This window comes from Hippocampus guttulatus, chromosome 11, assembly GCF_054856545.1.
Source record: "Hippocampus guttulatus isolate MCC_2025c chromosome 11, RoL_Hgut_1.0, whole genome shotgun sequence".
NCBI lineage: Eukaryota > Metazoa > Chordata > Actinopteri > Syngnathiformes > Syngnathidae > Hippocampus > Hippocampus guttulatus.
The window spans coordinates 14,951,822-14,970,845 of NC_141271.1; the positions used below are offsets into that span (position 1 = coordinate 14,951,822).

Sequence of the window (19,024 nt, forward strand, 5' to 3'; positions counted from 1 at the left end):
TGATGGAAAATGAAAAACAACAAGCCAGGGGCTCCAATGCTCCCCGCCGTGAAAATTGCCTATGGAGTGAAGATGCAATTTTGTGTGCCGATATGACTTCACAGAGATCGGCTATGTTCTGGCCAACACATCACTTGCCAACGCGCGGAAAAATGATGTCATCCGACTGTGGAATGTTTCATTGACAAGGAAGCAAAACCGCTTATTCCAAAACACGAATAGCCACAAAAAAATAGAGAATAAAAATGATGGTCAGTTAACTTTTAAATGCGTCATCGTTTTGTTGCCCTATTTATTTCATGTTCTCCCTCCGAAATCGTTTTTGCCTGGCGTTTTGTAAAGAACGTTTGCTTTTGTCGAACACTTTTTCTGGGTAATTTCACATTTATGTAAAACCATCGGAACGCCTCAGGCCCGAGGGGCAAATGACAGGACGCTGCATAAACGCATATCTATCTACGCACATACGGTGGAGGTCCCTCTTAGCCAATGGGATGCCAGGATGATGCTCGGTAATAGCCAATGGGATGCCAGGATGATGCTCGGTAATAGCCAATGGCAGAGCAGCTATAAGCATACTGCGCTCAGGGAACTCGGAGCTGCGAGTAGCAGCCCATACTGTATGTTTACCTTTCGTTTCTTGAAATTTCTTTTCGTAACAAGAGGCAATATTTTTCTGTTGAGGCGTTTCGTAACTTGAAAATTTTGTATGAAGAGACGTTCGTAAGTAGAGGTACCACTGTACGTTTCCTTGTGTCATCAGAACATCCTGTTTCCGAAGTGTGTCAGTTAACAGGGGAGAGGAGGGATGCGGAAAGCACCGTTGGTCCATTTTTGGCAGCCACCCTGTTCCCTCACCAGTCCGTGTCGGTCAAAGGGTGAGTAGTTTTACTTTATTTCAGCTTGACAATCCTGTGGTTAACGTCTCTTTAGACTTGCATGGTAAACTCTCCCTTAACATTTTGTTCGTACAGTTAAAGGCTTTATGATGGTCTTGCGTATGGAACAAATGAATTTCCTTTACATCGTTTCCTATGGGAAGAAATATGTTCCACTTTCAAGGTTCCACTATGCTGTGCAATTCCATCAGGTAAGAGGTACAGCTACTTGCCTCCCTCTTCTACTATTTTCCATGTCATAGATATCACGAAAAGAAGAGAGCCTTAACAGACTAAGTCAGGATGATGAGTCTGGAAAAAAAGATGTGCACTTTCTCAGTTAATTTCTTTTTAAATCCCAGAGGAGCATTGCCATTATGAACTAGAACCTCTCCCTAATTTCTCCCCGCCAGCCTTTTCAGGAAGCATGTCCAGACTTGTCAGCCTTTGAGGCAGAGCCCTTTTAAGCCATTTACTACAGCGTCTGCTCGCCACTCAATGGCCTCAAAGAGTCACCTGACCCCGCAGTTCAAGGGTCAAGTAACCCTCCGCACTTACTCGGCGGGGCGGTGACACCGACGTTATACGACATCGTTGCCCGGAGCAAGTGGGGCCGACTTTGCTTGTTTTCACCACGTCATGGGGGGAAAGGAAGGAAAGTTTAATGATGGCAAAATTGTGAAAATTTGTCATTACATCACTGACATGGGGATTCATATAGTTAAAATATATATTTTTTCTTTTTTGTGGGGATTTCACTTCTCTGGTTATACAATTCAAAACGTGGAAAAAAACATGGTTGGGAGTGTGACCCACTTTCATGCATGGCATCATACAAATGTAAACACTTTATATACTGTATATACATACTGTATATATGATCGACTGGTTAGCACGTCAGCCTCACAGTGCAGAGGCGCAGCGTTTGATTCCGGCTCCGGCCTTCCTGTGTGGAGTTTGCATGTTCTCCCCGTGCCTGCGGGGGTTTTCTCCGGGTACTTAGGTTTCCTCCCACTTTCCAAAAAACATGCGTGGCAGTTTAATGGAACACTCTACATTGTCCCTCGGTGTGAGTGTGGATGGTTGTTTGTCTATGCGTGCCCTGTGATTGGCTGGCAACCTGTTCAGGGTGTCGCCTGCCTACTGTCCGAAGACAGTCGGGATAGGCTCCAGCACCCCCCGCGTGGGTAAGCAGATCGGAAAATGGATGGATGGATATCTATCCACCCACCCATTTTCCGAACCGCTCGATCCTCACTAGGGTCGCGGGGGGTGTCTTCTATCCCAGCTGTCTTCGGGCAGTAGGCGGGGGACACCCTGAATCGGTTGCCAGCCAATCGCAGGGCACAGAGAGACGAACAACCATCCACGCTCACATTCACACCTAGGGACAATTTAGAGCGTTCAATCAGCCTGCCACGCATGTTTTTGGAATGTGGGAGGAAACCGGAGTACCCGGAGAAAACGCACGCAGGCCCGGGGAGAACATGCAAACTCCACACAGGGAGGCCGGAGCTATATTTTGAACCCGGTACCTCTGCACTGTGAAGTCGACGTGCTAACCACTGGACTACCAGGCCGCTGGATGGATAGATAGTTTAAGATTTTTTTTTCTTCAAGGGAGGACACCGCAGCATGCTATTGCAGCACAGGTGGACATGGCCCACAGAGCGCTTGAAGACTGCTGAAAGATAATGTAAGAGTGTCTCTCAAACAAAAGTGGCCCCATCACATAAGCTATGAGTCCATCATTCTCCTGTGCAAGTTTTAATAAACAAATGCTTTAATATGATAATAGGTCAGATTGGAACTCTTAATTTAAAGTATGTTTCCGGTCAAAGAAAGTGGGTCAGTTGAATTTACAGAATACACGCACGTCATGGCGCATGGTCAGGGTGGTACCTTAATTTGAGCCAGGACAAACTCTGAATATGATGACACTGTGCAAAGGAGCTTGCACGACATGTAGAACTGAACGGCGTGTGAGTTATAAAGATAAAAATGTGTCTATCATCAAAAGTGAGGCATCTCACAAGTAAATGGTGAGTAAACTCAAATGTAACTCACCAGCTAACATTAGCGTACAGCTGGCATTCTACAGGCTAAATCAGGGGACAACTTGTGAACACCCATTTAGACGCCCGTAAATTTATATCGGCTTGAAAATGAAACTCTCTAATGAATGAAAATTCAAAGTTCAGGTTGATATTAATACTGGTTAAAAATAAACCGATGAGAAATTCAGTGTACTATTTTTTTTTAAAGACACGAACGCAAGATATGCAAAACTGCAATGTTTATTTTTAGGTACACGGTATAATCATAACATTAAAAACAGCCAGATAATGATGATGTTAATAATAATAAAAGAAGCTGACAGTCGATGATTTTTCAAGAAGTGAGAGGTGAAAACAAACTTAATTTTCCCGGTCTCGCCACCTAGTGTAGCCAAATGACATGGGTCATATCAAATGATTATTTACATCTATACTGTCGGTCACCCATAATTGATGGCTGGAGTTTGGATACCCCTAGTCTTAAACCATGCAAACATTTTTTTTACCCTTCTGCCTAAAAGAATCAAAATTGAGAATAATTTGGAAAATGGAATTAAAGTGAGGAATTGTTGAAATTCAAACGATGCCCTACACAATACACTTATCAACAAAGTTAAATATTTACGGACAATTAAAAAAAAAATAATAATAGCACTTATTACAAACTGCAGCTTCTGACATTTTAGCCAACACGATGGAATGTAACAACCGGCCCAACAAGTCACGACTCAATCGATGAATACACAAATTGAATGATAAAAAATGTTGTTGTTGTTCTGACTACGATGGGGTGGAGGAGATTTCTCCCGGTTTGCACTCCATGCCCCACATCCGAGAAAAGTTATCGGTGAAGTAGTTCTTCCGCAAACAAACCAGAGGTGATGAAAACCCAAGCTCACTGGCAGTGCTTCAAAGCACGTGAAACGATTGCTGTTCGTTTACACACACATACAACTTTCACAAGTCGACTCAAACAAAGACATACTTTCACGCAGATTAAAGCAATGCGGCAAAGCCGTTACTCACGTCAACTTGACCGATATCAACATCTATCGTGGTAGATATCTATAATGTAAAGGTGGCCTCTGTAAAGCTGACCTCCATGGTACAGACCAAAAAGATGCCCTGAGAAGAATGAGATTGGGGTAAAAAAAAACAAACTATATTATACACACACACACACACATATATATATATATATATACACACACACACTCATACTAGTTTTTATGTGTAAATAAAAACTAGTATGAAGACAATGCATTTGTACAATATCAGCCCCGCCCCTGATGTATAATTATATATGCATATACCAGTATATTCGCTGCAATTAAAAAAAAATTTTTTAGAGCTGCTAACAAACGATTATTTTAATCATTTGATTTTGATAACTTGATTTAACCATAATTCTGCCTCAGATACCCGTCTGTTTGGTGTATATGTCAAACTAACCGTAGCGACCCTATTCATGACGGTCACATGCTGCCAACATGGTGAGGAGGCTAACCTCTAAATAGATTTTCCCAAATTTAGTCGCACACGGACATCGGTGCGCCTTTATTTTCAAGTTATACGTGGCAGCTAGTGGGGGTGTGACATATGACTTCCGACTGAAAGCGGAACTGTTCCCACTTACATCAAAACGACATTCTTAAGTCAGTTTCATCCATCCATTTTCCAAACCGCTTAATCCTCACTAGGGTCGCGGGGGGGGGGGGGGGGGGGGGGGTGCTGGAACCTATCCCAGCAGTCTTCGGGCAGTAGGCAGGGGACACCCTGAACCGGTTGCCAGCCAATCGCAAGTCAGTTTCAATTGCTAATTAAAAACGATATACATACTGTACATACATACTCACATGTATGCACTGTATATCACGCAACTCTTTTCAAAGGGAGTTTAATCGGCGAAAATTACTGCACACTTTGGGCGCATTCAGAAATTTGCCCTCACGCCAGTGCACTACTCTGAGTGTGTGATCGGAGAGCCAGAGTGTGCGCCGCTCCTCGCAATTTCAGAAAACAACCTATGTTCACAACCAATCAGCAGCCCGTGCATGAAATGGTTTCATATGTTACTTGACACACTGGCGCACCACTCAACGGAGACTGGCCCTCCGTTTTTGGTGCACTGGGAATTTCCGAACGGCAAATTTGAGCAATCCACTGAATTTCCAAACGGTTGGAGTGAAACAGTGCGGGCTAAGAGCCTATTTTCGAATGCACCGCTTGATGCTGGCAGCTGCAGTTCCAACTGATCAGGACTCTATGGTGCACCCAAATTTCACGATGTGGCAACTGGAAAAAAAATTTATAGAGTGTACACGTACAACCAGCTGAAGTCTCTACGAGAGCCTCGGCGGTCAACCCCGACAAAAAGTTCCCTTTCTGTTTTAACTGCACTTTTTACCTTTGGTGTTAGATACAATAATCCTGTGGATTTAATCGACATTGGATTACAGTACAAATTGACAGCTTTTTGTCAATTATTTTAATATACGTGTTTATTAATCAAGATTGCTGTATCAATCAAAATTATTTTTTTCCCATAAAAGCACAGCCCTACTGTCAGTGATTTATGCAGTGTGTTAATTTTGGCAAATTCACCATTCAAATATTCATCATATCTGTCCGATAAATATCCCCTACAGTGGTGTCTTGATTTAAAAGCTTAATTTATTCCGTGACCACGTTCATAACTCAAAACAATGTTAACTTTTCTCTCACCATTGGAACAAATAGAAAAAGCAATCCATTCCAGCTGTTGAAAATACGCCAATATTTTTTTTTGGTATCACATTTTTTAAAAAAGAGCAGAAACATCACTCCCCAGTACTGTAATTAATGAAAACATATGGTAGTAGCAATTAAATAGAATGTCAAGAATCAAACAGTTTGTGCAAGACGATCTAATACTTTGGTGCTCATTGGTATTGCGCTTCTTCTTGTGTGTGCGTGCGCGTCTCGGCCACCAGGGAACCGTATACCACAGACATTAATGATAGAGTTTCAAAGTACAGTGGTCAAAGTTGTTCTTTGCAGAAGATAAATACACATGTAAGTATGGTTATACTGTCTGTGCTGCTGCACCATTTGTGTTCAATTATACATTGGGTTGTAACTACTGCACCATTGATGCTACCATGCTACTTTCGCTCCTCTGTCGATGGCGTTTTGCATTGTGTGTTAGCATGTGGACTTTTGAAAGTGATGTGGTTTTGTTAAATATACAACGTGTAATTCTCGTTTTATATTTAAACCTCAACTGGAAAGGAGAGTAACGCACTACACCGTTTTTTGAAGAAAAAAAATCTGCTGTTTGCTGCCACCAACTCAAAAAAAAAAAAAAAACATTGGATGAGCTACGGCTGATACTTTGAATAAGTTGTGAGATGGATTCTTCAAAAATAAAACGCGTCTTCTAATGTTAACCGTGTCCGTGATGTGACACGCACGTGACATCGAGTGAAATGGGGGTGGGAAGACGATCCACGGCAGTGCTTACAGAAGTAAATATGATCCACCATGGATTGGCTCATTATTTATCAACTTGATGATGGCAACAAACATTGACCAGTGGGTAAGGTAGGTACTGAACCAATCAAATTGTAACATTTATTCCGGTGGGGGTTTTTTTTTTTTTTAAACACAAGATTAACACTGTGTCTTAATTCACGAAACATTCTTACAAAGCTGCTGAAAAGGGCTGGTGTGGCAGAAAAGCAAACTGTGCAATGAGAACGCATCTTGCGCCACAGTGATAGCTTTACCTCAAATGACCCACAGTGGAAGGGATTCACTGGCACAGCAAATGTGGAACCCCAATAAATAAATAACCAGAAGTACCCATATACTCCATTCTCAGAAAGAAAAACAATTGTTTACCGGATGCTTCTAATCACTGTTTCATTTTTAAAAAAATAATAAAAAATAACTAAATGCACATGAATTTTAACATAAGAAATCCCAGTCACGAAAAAAAGAAAAGAAAAAAAAAAGAACCAGAAGTCAATTACAAAAAGACAGTGATGCTATGCGGTGTTCAGTCCCAAGGTAGATAATTTTTTTTAAGGTAAACCTTCAGACACGTATGTCATTATTTTGACCTTGTTCACATACATGTATTTAGTATTTTAACAATTGGGGAGAAATAAATAAATAAATAATACCGCACCATTTTGTTCCCCGCAGCTTACCGAATTAAATAATGCTGGAACAGACCAAAACAAGTACTGGAGCAGTTAAGCAAATACTTTCTAAAAGTTTTCCGACTTAATGTTATGCTATTTCTCTTTCCGTGTATAATGGGGACAATGTGACTACAATCATTTCTACAAGAACACCAAGGAGAGCATGAACTACTTACACTATCACAGCACTTGTCTGCGAGGGAGGCGGCATGCAAACATGACAGCTTGTATTGTACCTAATTCTAATGGAAGACAGACGGCCAAAATAAGGCGTAAACTTTGTGCTGAGCAGTGCAGAAAGGAGGAAGAGTCACGGCAGTGTATGTGGAGGATGGGGTGAAGGGGGGTAGAGGGGTACAACACATGAGAGCACGAAGAAGGGGAAGAAGAGAAGACGCACCGAGAATTGAGGGATTGCGGTGGGGGTGGGAGTCCATTTTGCCGGAGGGATCGGGAAAGAAGACAGAGTGATGAGTCACAGAATGTCACACAGTCTGAAATGGCACGACGACGCTCTACAAAGACCGTTGTTTAAAAAATAAATAAATAAAAAAATAAAAAAAAGGCAGAGAACAGGTAGCCAAACGGGAATACTAACGCCACAGTTATAATAGTCGTTTAACTAAAACAATAATCATCATTATTTACATGAAGACACACCCAAAAGTCAAACAAAACTTGGAGGTCAAACAATCATCATGCGAGCATCTTAAGGAGTAACTTTAAACGTTTCCCCCTTCTCTCCTTTGGTTATTTTCTTTTGCGAACCACTGATGGCAAAGAGAGCGAAATGCAAATAAATAGAGAGGGAAATTAATCTGATTACTCATTTTCACAATGCAAGTAGATTTTAGCAACACAGATACCATTCCACACAACACACAATTTTTTTTATGGGTCCACAAGCACCTTCCTGTTCCCTGACCATTACGTGTCATCAAAGAGTCCGTAGTTCTACGTTATTGTAGACTTGGAATACAGTGCATTGATGAAAGTGAGAAATGCTCAAATGTCTGTCCCCTTTTAATCTTTATGATGGTGACAGTTTGGCCTTGGAACTGATTAATTCACATTGTATGACAGTCAGGAATTTAGATAAAATATCTGTGCAGTTAATAAAAGTCTACAATGGTGACTGACCCTGGAACAGATTCATCCGCTGCGGATTATATTCAGTGTGTGTGTGTGTGTGTGTGTGTGGGGGGGGGGGGGGATACTGTACACACTCACACACATTTTTAAATATGCCTTAAATTGACTTGATATTGTATTGTATGAAAATGTTTACAAACCTTGCTTTGTCATAGCCACATTACCCATAACCGACAGCAGAAAGTGATCCATGAGGCAACGGGATGACTACAACATGATGTACTATTATTATTATTATTATTATTAAGCTTTACCATTAGTATCGGATGCACAGTCTTGGCAAGATTACATCTGACCAATCAAAACTAGAAAATGAAAAATACAAAGCAACCGATTGTGTAAAACTGAAATGTTAATATTGAGTGATTCTGACAGATTTGAATACATATGCTGGCTCGGCAGGAAAAAAAAAATGCCCAGCAGTTCCTGAGAAGGATTTTAAGTATTTCAATAACTCTACTAAATTATAACTCAAGTACCGGTAATTTAATTCTGTATGATAGCTACTGCTATTGTTTGGAAGGACATAGACAGTGGTTTCACAGCTGCACTCGATGTCTAAAATCATGTGAACGTTACACTGGAGCATGACAGCACACACAAGGGTGCACGTGAGGGAGTAAAATGAGTGTCATTTAAAGTTGCCTGGCTCCTTTTTTTTTTGGATGGAGTGAGTCCATGTGAATTCCCCCCCCCCCCCCCCCCCCACAAAATATCAGATTTTACACAACAGCAATTTCCTTCCTCCACATGCTTTTATGCTCTACTAGGGGAGACGAATTTCTCTCCACATTGCATTAAGTCTTTTGCAGCACACTACAGAATACAGCAAAAAAGAAAAAAAAAGATTTCTGAAATTCACAGATTCACAATATTATGCTCTAAATATTTTTGATGAAGACGGATAATAGCAACCACTCAAACTGTTCGAATTCCATAAAAAGACAGGAAGGCCTATGATTACGTAACATATTAAACCGATCTTCCTTTAGACGCAGGGACACAAACAAAAGCCTACGGGCCATATAGGGCACCCAAGAGCATTTAATCTGGCCCATTCTGCTATTCTACCAACGATTAAGATATAAGAGAAAGATCACTATCAGATAAATGCTCATAATGTATGAAGAGAATGAAAATGTGCTCAATTATTTCATAAAAACTAAAATGACTCCTGATAGGAAGGAGGGTGTGGGCATATAATTATAATTACCGGTACATGTTTATAAGCATCCAAAAGTGAAATTTACTCAGCAGCCAACTGTTTGGTTTCAGTGTGGAAGATTTTTTTTTTTTTACTCAGAATGCTGGAGTGGATGTCAGGGCCAGTGGGCATATTAGACACAATTGTTAGAAGCCATTTGGATGAACAAATAAAGCACTTAAGTCTGGCGAATACAACAATAAAATATCTAAATGTGTAAAGGACACAGGGGAGGATGTGGATTGCATAGAATTGAACACATCTTAACCATGTAGGTAGGTAGGCAACCTTTTGCAATTCAATGGTCACATTAGATTTTTTTTTTTTTACAGACAGATGGGCGTGATGATACATGAGGTCAAAAACAATTACAATAGTGTAAAAGAGTTGATTTCAAGAACAAAATGTCATTACTTTCGGCTTGTCCTGTCACTGGGTCAACAGCAAATCACTTATATGATTTGGTTTTTTTCTTTTAACACTGGATGCTCTTTCTGGCGCAATCCATTCATTTTGTTTTTGTTTAAATCTGTGTTTTGGAATGGCTGTGGCCGAGTATTGGGGCACTGACTAGGAATCATACTCTGTCATGTACCACTTCACACAACCAGTGCTATTTTAACAGTAAAATAAAATCAATTTTTAACTCATAATTAATGTAAGAGACCACTGCAAAATTGTTCTTTTGTGCAAACCAATTTTCACTGAGATTAAAAAAAATTGGTTAAAGATACCCTCAGATATTTATTTGAGGCCTTAATTTATGATTTTTAATCATACTTATTTCTCACTTCAATTATTTACAACAAATCAATAGTCAATAATAAAAACACATTTAATCCAATTTTACAGGAAAAAGCGAGCTCTAATTTCATGCAACAAATTAAAGGATTTCTTTCTAAAATGTATGATCGGTGGGCCGTGTACGGGCCCCGGGCCATACTTTGGTCACCAATGTTATAACAACGCATTCAGACTAACAAAATAAAATTTAAATACATTTTGAGAAGCATTCGAAATGGTTAGTTGTGGGCGGTGGGGTGAATATATGAAAATAAATTCTGCTTAAGTTGTCCCGGTCTGCGGTTGTGCGTTTTCCCTCCTAAAAGTGAGCTGAGGTTCCGGGTGCATTTGTTGACACTGCGCAGCTCCGTGCGAGCGAGTCTGGCAGCTGTGTGCACCTCCCGCTCAAACTGGGTCCGAAAAAAAAAGAGAGGGGGGAGGGGGTCCAACTTTTGATTTAAAACTTTCGCGAATACACCTCCCGTCGAATACACGCAACCACACCCGTAATTCGGAGGGAAAAAACGGTGGAAAATAGAGCGCTGTGTTTTGCGGGTTCCTGTCGTGCCCCCGCCCCGCAACCCCTCGCCCCCGATGGATGCTAATATGCTTAGCTAACGTGCTAGTAGCTACGAGGCTGCCCCCCCCTCAAAAAGACTAACGTCTCTTCCAGCACGGTCGCTCTCCTGGTTCCAACACCCCCCCCCCCCCCCTTCTCCGTCAAAACTCAAAATTAAAATGTCGCGCGGCGGCAAATACCTCTCTCTCCTTCTGTACTCCGCATATTCTCCCCTCGCCCCGTCAAAGAAACTGTTTTATCGTCCATCCAAGAAGGGAAGAGAAGCGATGGTGGTGGATGTTTCTCCGTCTCTTTACGTCCGCAGCATCCTGCTGGAAAACACAGCAGCTGCTCAAGCGATCGCAGCTCACTCGAAAATGGCGCCGAAAGATACTGTCCTCATTCAAATTCGACAGAACCTGCCGGCCCTCCTATTGGCTGGCGGCGGGCAGCAGCACTCGCCGCTGATTGGCCCTCTTGCAAACGTACTCTCGAGGCGAGCGAGAGACGAAGAGTACGGGAGAGAGAGTGGGGGGGGGGATTGAGAGAGACGAAGAGTGTGTGTGTGAGAGAGAGAGAGAGAGAGAGAGAGAGAGAGAGAGAGAGAGAGAGAGAGAGAGAGAGAGAGAGAGAGAGAGAGAGAGAGAGAAAAGGGCCCAGAGATATTAACCCTTTATGAGCCTCAACGACTTTGGCACGAACCCAAGTAAGTGCGTTTCCATGCACAGGACCATAGCCACTGACGTTTTATGTTTAGTACGAGCTGTGATTCGACTAAAAAGGGTAACCAAACGAAAGGGAGAAAAGACACTAACCCACCTGGTGGCACCACTTTTGTTTATCTCTCGTCCATGTTTAATATTTAACACAGAGCCCTTTTGATTAGAAAAAAATGAACATACAGAGACATAGGGGCATAAAGGTCACTGCACCACAAGATGGCGCTTTTTTTTGTTTTTACAAGTACAGCGGTAGCACAAGTCATCTTTCTCTATTGAAATGAATGTAAATGGCATTACTCCGTTCCAGCCAATTTTCTTCCAAAATTGAAACATCTATAATAGTGTAGTTTAGAAAAACATACAATAATGGCATATTTAAATATAATGTAATGAATTTAACCATTCTTGCCAGGGGTTTTGCTTCAATTCAGTGAATATTGTCCCGGTCCTTCTGGTGCGTACACCTTGGCCTCTTGGGGAAATATAATACACACATGTGGATATACCACACACACTCTTCACAGAGGATAGACAATACATGTCTGTGAGTATTGTCACATCTGCCTTGATGTGCTGCTCCAACATGTGTGTTCAAATACCCATTTGTAAGTGTTAATAACACCGCAACACTGATGCTATTCGCTAGCCCGCATATGCCGTTTTACATTGTCCGTTAGTCTTAGTTGACTTATCTAAGCTCCTATATTTTGTTTCATCTACTTCTTTCTTTCATAACTTTGCTGCTGTGAATTGGGAATTTCTCCATTGTGAGACTAATAAAGGTTTTCTTATCTTATTGCAAAAAAGGCTTAATTTCGGTCAGTCGGTAGGCTTTAATTTAGAATTTTTTTTCGAGCGATTGATTTATCCATGAATGACTTATTTTATCTCTTTATCGAGATAAGTTCCGTGCTCACAAAGTGCAGTCCACATTGACAGAGTGCTTCATGAAACTTGAAAAGTTGGAATAATAAAGCCACAGGCTTGTTTACATTACTGTTGTAATCTGACTTTGACTTAGTGACTTAAGTTTATCCACACTCTGTGCAGTTGTCTTCATGAACACTTACGACACTGCAAGTCAAAGTGGTTCGTAGGTCAACCGCTTAAAATGAATTATTTAAGTAAACTGTCTTTTATATTAATTGATGGTTCATTTACCTTTATTTTAGCCTTACCTTTATTTTGTTCTCCAAACACCTTGGAAATGCTTTAACCCTTTGAGGGACAGTGGTTACTACAGTGGACAACTTATATTATCAGGTTACAGGGTGCATGAAAGGGTTCAATTTCGAAAATAAATAAATAAATGAATTCCACAATATGTGTCACGTGTGGAATACATTCATTCACATGACTGATGAAATGTATTGGCCGAAAAACTCTTTAATATCCCCAAATGAAATTTTTGGTCTAAGATTAAAATATTTATTGCTTGCTAATAAAAAAACAAAAATCTGGTTTAAAAAAAAGGCCCAGTATCGCATAAGAAGTCCGGCTTACTTTCTTAATTTAATTGAGTTTCAAAGTCAGCACTTTATTGCTGACAAATCATGCCGGGGGCCATATGTAGCCTGGGTACTTCGGGTTGTCACTCCCACAGCTGAGTCAGTGGTACGGGCAAGACGGGCATGTCCAAACTTAACACGCAATAACACAATGAAAAAAGCGAAGTGAGTATCACTCCGTCATCCCGTCTATGTAAATGTTACAGCAATCAGAGTGGGTCGCATTTGGATTCGAGACAAAACAGGAAATCTGCATGCAAACTTTGGAGCCCAGAGAGACATTTTGAGGGCAAGTTTGATCTTTTCAAGAAGGTATGGGTATGGTATCCTTCAGCCTTTGGGACTATTTAATACGGATCGCCATTCAATTCTAAAAATAATCCCAGAGGAGGTTGGCACAGGCATATGGTTTACGATTTTATTCTTATACAATTCCAACTTTACTAACAAACAAACACGGCTTTTTTCTTTAAAAAAATACGACTTTTGTGTCGGGCGGCCCGGTAGTCCAGTGGTTAGCACGTCGGCTTCACAGTGCAGGGGTACCGGGTTCAATTCCAGCTCCGGCCTCCCTGTGTGGGGGTTTGCATGTTCTCCCCGGGCCTGCGTGGGTTTTCTCCGGGTGCTCCGGTTTCCTCCCACATTCCAAAAACATGCATGGCAGGCTGATTGGACGCTCTAAATTGTCCCTAGGTGTGAATGTGAACGTGGATGGTTGTTCGTCTCTGTGTGCCCTGCGATTGGCTGGCAACTGATTCAGGGTGTCCCCGCCTACTACCCGAAGACGGCTGGGATAGGCTCCAGCACCCCCCGCGACCCTAGTGAGGATCAAGCGGTTCGGAAATGGATGGATGGATGGACTTTTGTGTCCGATTTTGCGTACCGCCACGGGTGGATGATTACAAATTACAACAGTGAAACACAGCGACTACTTGAAGACCAACTTCCATCCAGGTTCTTCGTGTCCGTCTGTGACAGTGTGCTGCGTTCAATGAACTGATTTCTACAAGGATTAAGAGTGTTCAATGCATGCCGTTGTTATATTTATAAATGAAATACATCTATGACGCGTACCAGCGGAGCGCAGAATCAGTCTGACCGCGCTTTGATCAAATGCGCCGCAAATCATGTTGCACCATCTGCGCCACGACTTAGACCTGCTTTTAGCTGGTCTAAGTTTTAGCCTACTTTTTATCACTAAACTGACAGGTGCACAGAGGGAGTGTAATAGAAAAGATCCTGAGTCCGCCGCAAAGCCCAGCAGGGAGCAGCGCAGTCTTACAAATTCCCCAAAATGATAAACTAGACACAAAAATGAAGATGTGCCAGTTTTTACGCCAAGCGCATGTGCGCATGTAAAATGACAACTTTTTTTCTTATTATAATATGATTTTATTCTTGGAATTTTTTTTATTTTATTTTGCACTGCAAAATCTGACTTTGCTCCCATAAGATTCTGAAAAGTATGCTGTTTTATTTGAAGTCGTGATTGCAGTTTTAATATTACTGCTTGTCTGGACGTTCCCTCATCTATATTTTATCTTTACATATTGTTGTAGTAAGATGTCTCGGTGAAGAGAACATTTCTTTCATTTTTCAGTGAAAAAGGCATGACCTGGAATGGCACAATCCGGGCACATGCAAGAGATGAGCATCTATGTTTTTCCCCCAGATTTTTTTTTTGTTTTTCAAGTAAAAACCTGGAATTAAACTGGAATTACAAAAGCACTCAAGAAGTAAGAGGGTGCCCATTGTGTATGTGCGTGTGTATTCAGTTGTAGTACGGACAATGGGACGAGGAGGTGTGTGTGGGGGGGGGGGGGCAGTCACTTGTTTACAGATAAACTGGTTTGCACAGGAAGCCAGTAAGGAGGAGCTCTGTGTTGTTAAACAGGCATGTGGAGAGGCAGCGATGAGCCAGCAAAAACACCATACGGAAGAGCAACATTTTACACACACACACACACACATGCTGTACATACAGTACATGCGCCTGTAGTCACATTTTCAAATCCACATTGGCACCACTTGCACATCAGTCTTGCAGGAGTTTCATATGAAAATCCTGTCTCCCCCCCCCCCCCACCCCCTGATTACACTGTGACCACTCTCTATAAGTGACATTAACAAGAGCCGCTGTACGCCTCGTTGTCATGAACGTTGGAAATGAACCAAGATTAAAAGACCCTCGAGGTCGCGAGTGCCCTGACAGTAGCCAGGCAGAGCGAACACTACTACTACACAGTCCGTCCCGCATTGTGTCAGCATCACATGAGTGCACACCGCCTTCCATTAGGCAGGAGATCCTTATGACTCACGAAAACAGAAGTCACATGCCACTACACAAACGAACCATGCTACTCAAGACGCCGTGCTTTTGCTGCTTATTTTGCAGGCCCAAACAAAAACCGCATCACCCGTGCCCTTGTCTCCTGCTCGGCGCGAGCCTGAAATGAGCCAGTGTTGTGTATTGTGTTTTGACTGTGTTGTAGTGACCGCTGAGCAACAAAGTCACCATGCAAAGGGAAATTCTGAGTTCGAGATGATGAGATTTGTGTCCTAAGTCTGCCTTGCGTGTTTGGGTGTCACACTCTTCTTCTTCTTAATGTTAAGAGCATGGGAGTTTCAGTGACAATATCACTACATATGGATGGAAAAAAAATTAAAATTAGCATTCCATGGAAAAAAAAAATCCAACTTTATTTCTGTGAAGATTATGACTTTTCCCCCTTTTTTAAGGTTGAATTTTAAGGCTTTCAGGGATTTTTTTATTTGTTTGGCCCCATATTACAACTTTTTTGTAAGATTTTATTTTATTTTTTTTGCTTAAAACATACACACACACTTTGGGGATTTGAATCGAGGCTCCGGCCTTCCTGCGAAGTTTGCATACTGTCCTCTTGCTGGCTGGTTTTGTCCCACGTTTCAAAAAACATGCTTCTTAGGTCAGTTAAAAGACTCTAAACAGTCCCTCGGTGTGAATGTGAGTTCGATCGTTTGTCTATATGTGCCCTGTGATTGGCAGGTGACCAATCCACAGTGTATCCCGCCTCTTGCTAGAAATCAGCTGGGATGAGCACCAGCACATCTGCTACCCTAAACTGGGGCTACCTAAAGTGGATGGATGGATTTTTACGTCAAACAAATACAATATTAATCTGATAAATTTGCTTATATTTTTTCTCGTATTTCTTATTCTAACTTCCCTCGTAAAAAAAAAAATCTGTATTTTTGTAGGAATATTTCGATTAATTTTAAAATAATCTCTTGTTCTAAAATGGTCTTTTTCCTCAAAATAAAAATGGCTTTGTTCTGGTAATAGGTTATTTTTGTTTGAAGAAAATCACTCCCTTCTGAGAAAATAGAACTGACCTTTTCGATAAATACTTAAGATTGTGACTTTTTTTTTCCCCTTGAAAGAACACAACTTTATTCATTCATACTTGTATTCATGTAAAACGATGACTTTTTGTCACAAAGCTTTTTATAAGGAAATTTATAACTTTATTTTTGCAAGGTTGTGACTTGTTCTCTCAAGGAAATTTCCCTGACCAATGTGACTTCCTTATTATTATTTTGACTTTGTTTTCATCAGGTTCAGTGACAGGGCCTGCAGTAGAATGAAAAGATAACTGTCCTTATTTGATTTGTTTGGTCACGTGTGAATGCTGCCTTCCAAACTCAACCAAGCAGGCAGGCCAAGACCACTTGGAGAATGGTCAACTTCTTTTTACACTTTTATGACCGTTGCGAATGTTAAGATGGAATCACTTTCACATCACGCCACCATCATCGGAGCTGTGCTTGATTCTTTTTACATATTCATGTTAAGTAGTGGTTACCCTCACTTTTTTTATACACTCATATTGTTTCTTAAATCGTGCCTGCGCATTTCAGAAATGCTTTGCAATTGGTGACATTTCAACTCTAAGAAATGTGTTTGTTAATCATGACAAAATGGCAAACCTTTGCCGGAACCTTTTTACGGTTTCTCGTGGAATTTCTCCTCGCGTGCACTGGCGCAAAGGCGGCCCACTTGTGGCAACACTGCTAAATATTCACCGCAAATGAGCAACACATTAGCGCGGCTTATTCGCCTTTCTTGGTCTTTAGAGAACACAAAGAGCCCCGCTGAGGACTTTAGTGAGACTCTCCATTGATGTCTACTTGGCTCCCCTCCCCCCTCCCTCTCTGAGACATCTGTAGCAGCTGCCCCCTTGTGCTCCTGTCAGCAGGCCAGAGTGTGTGTGTGTGTGTGTGTGTGTGTGTGTGTGGCTGTCAACACACACGCTATAGTGGAGGTGGGGTTGTCTGGGAGGTTAGAGCGGGGCGTGCTATGACACCTCCCCCTTTGGTGAGGTCCAGCCTGCACACTTGTGGGACATACATTCATCAATGGCTAATAGTCGCGAGCAGGTCACCCTGAAAACACTACACGGGCTTTTGACCTCTTCTTAGCACGAGCGCCGCAAGGTAGGCCTATCGGGGGGGGGGGGGGGCCTGGAGCCATCCACGTATTGCAAATAAATAAATAAATAATCAGTGAAACAAAACGGTGCTTTCATTTGATCTCGTGACAAATACACAGCCTAGCGTCAAGTCAGGGTGCGACTAAACACAAGTCACATGCTGGGCCTTGGTGTTCAAATATTACAGCACAACAGGTCTTTCTGACACGTTCACACATTACAAGGGGGAAACTAGGAGATCTGTGTTTTTATACAAATAATATTTTTTCTGCACACAGTGAATGTTTTGTTGGCTTCCCGTAAGAGGGATTTAAAAGGACGACAAAATAGACAGAAGAGCATGATACGGGAGGGCAAATTTCTCCACTGGTAAAGCTGCTGATTGTTGATATTTAGCTGTAGATAATGACAATACGCCGGACCCCGCATATTTGTGGTTCAGCACCCACAAATGATCACCTTTACGGATATTTTTTTTCAATATTATTTACGTTTTGGGGAGGGGGGATAGGGGGCTGAACCCAAACTTCAAGATATTTTTTTCCCGATTGCATATATAATGAGTGTCAATTATATATGCCGGCAATGTCGCCTGTGAATAGCAGAGGTCCACTGTACAGTGGTGCCGTGACTTACGAGTGATTAATTGGCTGGCAAAAATGGGCTCGTCAAGAGCAAAGGGGAGAGACTTGTCTCAAATTATTCACACAAATATTTTTGTGATTTTCACATTATGTTTGTGAGAGCCACAAACGTGTGCGTGCCTCACATTCACGTGTTTTTGGAGATCGACAAACGCATGTGCAACGTTCACATGTTTTTTTAAGCACAGTTTTCACATGTTGGTTCATGCTACGTGAGCATTTATCATGGCTTATTTGGAAATTCTGCATGTGGATTGTTGAATGTGAGTTTGTGGATTAGTGGACATGTGCAATTATTTTTTTCGAGACAAATGTCACACGCTGTTGAACTACAGTATATCTACACACACACACACACACACACACGCGCGCGCACGCGCACACACACACACAGGTCTCAGATATTCACATGAATGAAACGTGTACAAATTAAAAAACCTGCTAACCAAGAGTCTAATGTGGTGCTCCACCCAACACTTGTGTGGAATAATTCTTGTAGAATCTATAAAAGGCTACATGACAGTATAGTTCCTTCTCCGTTACAGATCTGTCCAGTGTCCGCAAAGGAAGAATATTTTTACTTTATTTTAGTTGTATTCAACATCAGTTAACCTAGTTTTGCAGTTAAAATCAGAATTAAAATCACCCGTATACTTGGCGAAGGTTTTATTACGGCAGCCGTTTTGATTTTGTTGACCTTACCCTGGCCTATGGAAAAAAGTTTTGAATTTACAACTTGAAAGTGAATCTCCATTGGAAGTGAACCTGCATTTTGTTCCACTTTGGAGGTTCGACTGTACGAGCACTGCCCATTAAGAACAAATACATCAGAAAGTTTTCAAGGAGGTGTGACCCCTCTCA

At 41.6% G+C, this 19,024-nt stretch overlaps 1 long non-coding RNA gene across 3 annotated transcripts in view; it reads right to left on the minus strand.

Moving 5' to 3' along the window:
• The window catches only part of LOC147198286 (uncharacterized), a 37,127-nt gene that overhangs the window by 1,786 nt on the left and 16,317 nt on the right, over positions 1 to 19,024 (minus strand). For 2 of the 3 annotated variants that reach the window (XR_015102371.1, XR_015102370.1), the window contains one exon: positions 11,021 to 11,152. This is a non-coding gene — a long non-coding RNA (uncharacterized LOC147198286). Of the gene's footprint in view, positions 1 to 10,295; positions 10,672 to 11,020; positions 11,153 to 19,024 lie in introns of those variants that run through there. The other variant, XR_015102372.1, reaches the window with a different exon arrangement.